Below are 7,500 nucleotides of genomic sequence, written 5' to 3' on the forward strand. Positions count from 1 at the left end.
ATGTATACTTGTTCAGAATCTTTTGCTTCATCTTCGAAGAACGCCATTTATTTTATTCTTCAGCTTCTTGCTTCTAAACGCAGCGAAAGGTGCTCAAACACTTTAAAAGTATAAAAGCCACAAACAGCAATGGCAGCGCACAAAAAGCTGCGTTATGATTATCCATCTTGATTGGCTAATTTGATCGAACTTCCGGTTACGCAGGAGTGACAAATTTGCATAAACTCGTGGATATATCCACGAGTAAAAAGGGACCCGTATACTACGAGCAGTCCCTCTTTCTCAACTTTGTTAGTCGAGGAAAAAAATGGCCGCGCGAAATCTGGATTAAGCTCCATTGCCAGTCGCTGTTTCGGGAAAGGTTCCCTACCAGCAGAGGTTTTCCTTTTCCGTCCGCTGGGCTGACGAACCAGCGAAACTCACTATGATCCAACTGCCGTCTAGCCTGCGTCGGAATAAAATTTTGGCGGCGGAGCCGCAGAAAGCGAGCGAAGCCGCTAGGAGAATGGGAAGGAGACTTTGATCGCGAGCGGCGAAGCCGCGAGAAAAATGGGGAGGAGGACTTAGAAACTCGCGGCTTCGCCGCTCGCTATGCATATGAGGGGCTCCGCCGCCAAAACTTTATTCCGCGCGCCTACAATACCGCCAGCTACGCAGGCTAACTGCCGTCCACAACTTTGGACGGAACTCTTCAAATCGCATGCTCCATGCATGATATGTTTACTGATTGTGACTTGAGCCCGCTGTGTCCCGCACATTCCTTTACAGTAATTCCGCTGTTTCTAAGTGAGCTCACACAACATGGAGTATCACGAATAGATTCCAACACATTCTAGTTGATAAGGTTTCAATCGGTTCAGCAAAATGTGACGAATGTCTCGATAGCCACTCAAACAGTAGCTTGAGTGGGGTATCTTCAATTTTTTATTTTCGAATTCCCCATATCGTAGAATTCCGAAATTAACGGCCTCCCCGAAAGTAACGTTAATTTTTTACGCTTCTGTTAAATCCCGAAATTAACATTCCTTCCCGATAAGCTTGTCTGACATGATAAAACAAGTCCCAAATAACCCCCAGCAAGAGAGGATGAGGTAAGAGAACAGATCCCCAGGCCACGTCGAACTCACGACCTCCCGCATGGCAGCCCTCTGCTCAACCAAATGAGCCACCAATTCGCCTCGAAAACCGTATTCCTCTATCAGATGTGAGGATGTACGCCGATGAGACTAATCTCACTTATGCTTCCAAAAACCTACCCTGCGAGCAGAGTCTCTTTCGATCTTCCTAGATAAGTCGGGAAGAGGAAAGTAGACTCTGCTCGCCGCCTCCACATTATTTGATTTGCCGCTCATCCAAAGAATTGGATGAGTCAGTCCAGTTTCGACTTGTCAAACCTGTTTTTTTTTTATTTTTGCGCATGATCAGTCGCCACGCGTCATCAATATTTTGAAATTTACAACAGCGTGGCAATTTTAACTGTTAGAATTCCCATGAGTTTTTCCTATATGTGTCGGTTACAGAAACTAGCCTGACAGAAACCTATAAATTTTTCAGTAAAAAAATAAAATGGCATTTTTAAGATATATGGACTATCTTGAGTTTCCAATGAAATGATTCCTTGATTGTCGTGTGTTTGCCGGAGTTGTTCGAAAATATTCCGACTTCTTCTTCTTCGTTTTGTGGCTACTGGTCACGCGTGACTGACACCGGATACATAAATTTTCAATTTTTAACGCATGCTCAATACAAAATGTGGAAGCGGCGAGCAGAGTCTACTTTCCTCTTCCCGACTTATCTAGGAAGATCGAAAGAGACTCTGCTCGCAGGGTACCAAAAACCTAGCCTGCGAAAATCGGGGCAGAGAAAGTTGTTTTCATCCCTCACTCACGATCTGAGCTATCTGAAACAATGCCTCGATTCTAACCGTTTCAAGTCTCAATGTTCGCAAGACTAAGTGTCTGTTTACAGGGACAGACATAAAATCTCTCTCCTCACTAGTGAACCTGATGGGCATTCAATTGAAAGAGTCAATACGTGCAAATGCCTAGGAGTACAGGTGAATGAAACAATCTCGTGGCATGCTCATATCTCTGAAGTCACCGGTAAAATTGCTAAAGTACTTGCTGCCCTAAGGAGGCTAAAACCGATTTGTTCCTAAAGTACCCTCCTGACGATCTATCAGGCACTGATTTTACAACATCTTTATTATTGTATATATAGTGCTGTGTGGGCCACAGCCAAAAACTAGAGAAATTACAAAAGAGGGCAGCCCGCATAATAACAGGGGTTGATTTGGATGTCAGATCTGCTCAGATTCTTAAAAAGTGTCCTCAGATAGGAAAGCCTCGCTGACAGACGTGAAAAACAATTGAAATCTTTAATGTTCAAAACAGCAAATAACCTTGTACCCGAATACCTGTCTGAAAATTTGTTGAACACTATATTTCATTGGCTGTATAGTGTCGTACTTCCTATTGTTTTCTGTGCTAAATCCATTGTTATCTTTGTTCGTTCTACTATTCTTTTGGCCATTCCTGTAGCCCTTTCAATGAGGTACGACACGAACGTTTATTCCGCGGCCAAACACTGAGGCCCTCAAAAGGAGTATACGCCATAGGGGCGCAGTAACATGGAACAGTCTGTCAGCTGAGGCTACGCAGGCCACTATTAAAGATAGTTTTTATTTTCCTATTGTAAATTAGAAATTACTTTTTCAGCACTTAATACAAGATATTTCAACGATGCTTGCAATTTTTAAGTTTTAGCTTTTAAGTACTCTTAGGTAATTTATTTATAAGCGTTAATGCACACAGCTCTTTAGAAGACCACTTTTTAGTGATTAGGATCTTGTGGTCAAATAAAGTTCAGTATAATAATAATAATAATAATAATAATAATAATAATAATAATAATAATAATAATAATAATAATAATAATAAACCCTAAACCCTAAACCCTAACCCTAACCCTAACCCTAACCCTAACCCTGGCACAAACGAAGTACCTATACAGGCATAATGCAGCCTTGAAGATTCTGTTTTTTGAGCTCCTCCGAGAGCATGAGTTGATTGAAGAGGTTCCACCTTGGTACTCACCGGCGATGCCAAAACCAGCCTACCAGAACACCACGAGTGAAGCGTTTTGGGATATTCCCATCTATGCAGAGCACAACGAAGTAAGAGCAAATCGGATAGACGCGCGTCTTGTCAGCCACGAGAGGAAAGAAGTTTACACAATTGAAATGAGCTGCCCATGGATTGAGAGTAGAGCCAAGAAAGATGAGGAAAAGACGCTCAAGTATGGTCCCATGATGTGGGAGCTGAAGCAGAGATACAATGGTTACAGGGTTGAACAGTACAACATAATAATTGACGTATTGGGTGGTTATTCTAAACACCTAGAGAAGTCGGTGAGGAAGCTAATAGGAGCGAGAGCACGGGGTGTACTTGAGCGGATGCAGAAGTCGGTCATCTCAAACACTTTGAACATTGCCAGAACATTTAAGATAAATACTTAGTTAGGGCGATAAGGACACTAGACTTTAGGTTTTCTTTTTTCTTCTGAAATCCAGAAACACAAGGGTTGTCGCAAAACCTGTATTTTAATTATTTTCTACGCAGTTTTTATAGTGGATAAGAGTTTGATATGATTCTAAATAGGCTTTTAGTAGAGATAACCAAATTATGATGGCCTCGTGTAGGTTTATTAGAGATAATGAGAGTATAAATCTGAATAATTTTCTAAATAGGGTTTTAGTAGAGATAATAATATCATCATATTTTTGCGCAGGTTTTACAGAGGATAGAATTTAATAATATTCTGAATTGGCTCTCTGAGTAGAGAGATTCTTATCATTATGTATATTAGAATTGTACTAGGTTCCGTACCTAATTTTTTTACTTCTAATTGTATCTTCTCAAGTGGTGTAGGTTACGTTATGCGCCCTATACTACTCATAATGTGGACAGCATTCCAAAGTTTTATACTGCGAGATAATAATAATAATAATAATAATAATAATAATAATAATAATAATAATAATAATAATAATAATAATAATAATAATAATAATAATAATAATAATAATAATAATAATAATAATAATAATAATAATATGTGGTCATGCGAATGGGTGATTGAAGATCTACAAGAACTACACAGGAAAACCCGAGCAGTAATAGCACAGAACAAAGGCAAGCACAACTACGAGTCAAACCCATTGTTATACTTGTCAACAGATTTGGGAGGTCGTGCCCTGAGGGAAATAGAAGTACAATATAAGGCTGCAAAGATCAAGACAGCGCATTACATTACAACAAGCAGAGACCTTCATATAGAAATTGTAAGAACCTTTCAAGACGGCAAAGAAGAAAAAACGAGACCATCAGTAGTTGAAGATGCGAAAACTTACGCTCAACATCTGAACTTAGACACTACATTCAACAAGGAGCTCAAATGCACCACAGTAAAAATGGGCGAGAAAGAAATTGTGTTAACAATCAGGTAATCAGCAGCCCCAAGTGCACCCAGCAGCTACTCAAAGAGGCAACAGACAAGGAGTACCAACAAGTCTCTGAACAGCTATGGCTTCGCAACTACACGTACGTCACACAGCGTTGGAAAGATAGCGACATTTCCGAGCACAACTTCAACCCAATCACAAAGTGGAAAAATATACCAGATGTTGTACTGAATGTACACACTAGCATCCCACAATGACAACTGGTCCCTAAAAAAGAATACAGAGTAAAGAAACAACAAGAACGGGGATTAGATCTAACATGCCACAATACAGGAGAAACCATACCGCATCTTCTGTGTGGCTGCTCTGCTATGGCCCAAACAGTCTATAAGTCGAGACATGATAAAATGTTAAGACCGATATACCATTTCCTGTTATCATTATACAACATGGAAAACGATGACTCCAAAGCCTGGTACAAACAAGCGATCCCCAAAAGAAGTATTGAAAATGACCAAGCTACAATACTTTGGGATACAGCCATCTACATATAGATAAAGCACAAGAGAATGGAGCAAATAAGCCAGATATGACCAACTGCGACAAGACAAACAAGAAAATCATACTCGTGGAAGGACTGTGTGCAACGTAGGACAAATCAACTACAGGAATGAGTATAAGAAGAGAAACTTCCTTGGCCTACGACTAGGACTATGCAATCTTTTAATACCCTGACTATGAAATCAAGCAAATCAATATAGTGTATAACTTCCTGGGGGATTTCAACAGTCCCTTAGAGAAAGCACTTTCTTACCTAGCCCACAAGAAAGAGAAAGGAACCATCAAACTCCTAACCAACTGCCAGAAATGGATCATCACACAAAACTGCGAGGTCATCAAGAAATTCTACAGTTTGAGACACTGATACACTGTAGTCTTAGTACAAACTGTTGCCTATAGGCATTGTCCGCAGTATGTTTCGAAAATTGTGAATGGAAAGATATCAATAAAACCATAATAATGTTCAATAATAATAATAATAATAATAACAATAACAATAACAATAACAATAACAATAATGCCAATAATTATAATAATAATAGAACTTTCTTTTCACACCATAATGTTAAATGTTGAATAGCTTGTGGGGTCGTGCAAAAATGTAATCAAATCAAATAAATGCATAGAGCAATTTTCAATTGAGTGTCGAAAGTAATTAGCGAATCGCTTTGGTCTTGCATTACTTCACTCAGTGATTGGTTCAAAGTTCTCGCGCCATTTTTTCAACCAATCAGAAGTAAAACCAAAACCAATCGTGGCTCGCGCGTGCACATTTTCCTGTGCTTTGCGTCGGCTGAATTTAATTTCTTTGATTTTTGATTGGTTTACTGGATTGTCTCCGTCCTTTGTGATTGGCCAAAGTAATTACTTTGGTTTTGCTTTTACGACACTCGATTGAAACTCCCTCTATCAAATCATATTGGTTTTTAGTTGTTGTTGTTGTTGTTGTTGTTATTTTGAACTTTTCTCGGTAAATTGATTACAGTGTACAAAGTTTGCAAACAGCCTTTGGCTTGTGTGTTATTTCTCAAGCGAATTCGTTTTATTGTTAGCCTTTTCTGTCAAAACAATTTGTTGAAAACCGATAAAAATACCCCTTCAAAGCAAACTCAACGTGCATACAATGTGCAAAAGTATGTGGTGGAACAGCAAAAAAATCCCACTTGAAAACACAAGTTGAACATTTGTGCACATGTGCTGGAAATCTACTAAATTTTAAGGCTAAAAATGATAGATAATTTTCTGTGATCTATTTAATGCTTGGATGCCTCTCAGGTTGGTCCCCTGAGTAAAATGACAGGTTCCACTACACATGTACCCACACAAAAAGTTACAAGACGTTGCCTACAATTTTTACATAGAATCGTTCATGATTGACATACATCTCTATTAAGCAAACCTTTGTTTTGAATCTAATGCCAGCCTGTTAATTTTACTTCAAATGACACTAATTAAAACAAAAATACACTGCTTCCTTACTGTTTTTCCACTGGTGTGTTATCATTGTAACAGTTACAGTGACAACACATCATAAGCAGGTATGTACTAAACATAAATACTCATATTGTGAATAGCATGTCCTCAATGTCTGTACATAGTATGGAACCATTTTTTTCAACTAAAATATTTTAAGATCATTAAATGATGAAACCAGGCTGATGCATGTATAATCTTCACACCCTGGTGAACAGTCCTAGGAAATTCAGGGATGCTACAAAGCAACACAAGAATTGGAGCCTGTAAAAACAAATGATAACAAAAACAAAAATAACATCTCTTGAGCAATGAATCATTACAACTGAAAAAATGGGGAGCAAGGGTGGCGCAGTGGAGAGAGCACTCGCCTCCCACCAATGTGGCCCGGGTTCGATTCCCAGACTCGGCATCACATGTGGGTAGAGTTTGTTGGTTCCCTCCTCTGCTCTGATAGGCTTTTCTCTGGGAACTACGTTTTCCCTCTCTCCCCAAAAACCAACCCATGCCTTTACATTGATCTGCATTAGTTTGACTTGATTTCAATATTATTGACAGTGTCTCTTGTTAGTGCCCCAGTGCTAAATACAGTTGACACTTAAATAAATTTCATCATCATCCTCCTCCTCCTCATCATCATCAGCAGTTTGACAATTTCAGTCCTAGCAATATAGGGGGGTAGGAGTGGGGAGCAATTGTCACCTGACCCAGTATGATGGCTTAGTTCCCATGAGTTTCCTATAGTCCAGTAGTAAAACGAAGTTAAGAAGAAGTAATATCAGAGGGCCGTAAGTTCGATTCCGGCAAAAGAACACTCGAATTTTTTCCTAGTTTTCCTTGAGTCACCATTAAAATGTTAATTGGGGTTGACACTGGCCTACACGACTCCGGTCTCGCCTTTCTTATAATTTTGCTCTCACAAGTACATGTATGTATTTGAGTGAATGCCCCTTTCTGAATCATCACATTATGGGCGGCTCCTTGAAAATTTCGTTTAAGGAGGC

The 7,500-nt window shown here is 39.4% G+C and overlaps 1 long non-coding RNA gene across 1 annotated transcript in view; it reads right to left on the reverse strand.

The window, feature by feature from the left end:
• Nucleotides 1-1,874: 1,874 nt before the first annotated feature.
• The window catches only part of LOC138051996 (uncharacterized), an 8,141-nt gene continuing 2,515 nt past the window's right edge, over nucleotides 1,875-7,500 (reverse strand). The window contains exons 3-4 of the long non-coding RNA XR_011132972.1: nucleotides 3,888-6,760; nucleotides 1,875-2,968 (exon numbers count right to left, since the gene is read on the reverse strand). This is a non-coding gene — a long non-coding RNA (uncharacterized lncRNA). The remainder of the gene's footprint in view (nucleotides 2,969-3,887; nucleotides 6,761-7,500) is intronic.

Source organism: Montipora capricornis, chromosome 1, assembly GCF_036669925.1.
Source record: "Montipora capricornis isolate CH-2021 chromosome 1, ASM3666992v2, whole genome shotgun sequence".
Classification (NCBI taxonomy): Eukaryota; Metazoa; Cnidaria; class Anthozoa; order Scleractinia; family Acroporidae; genus Montipora; species Montipora capricornis.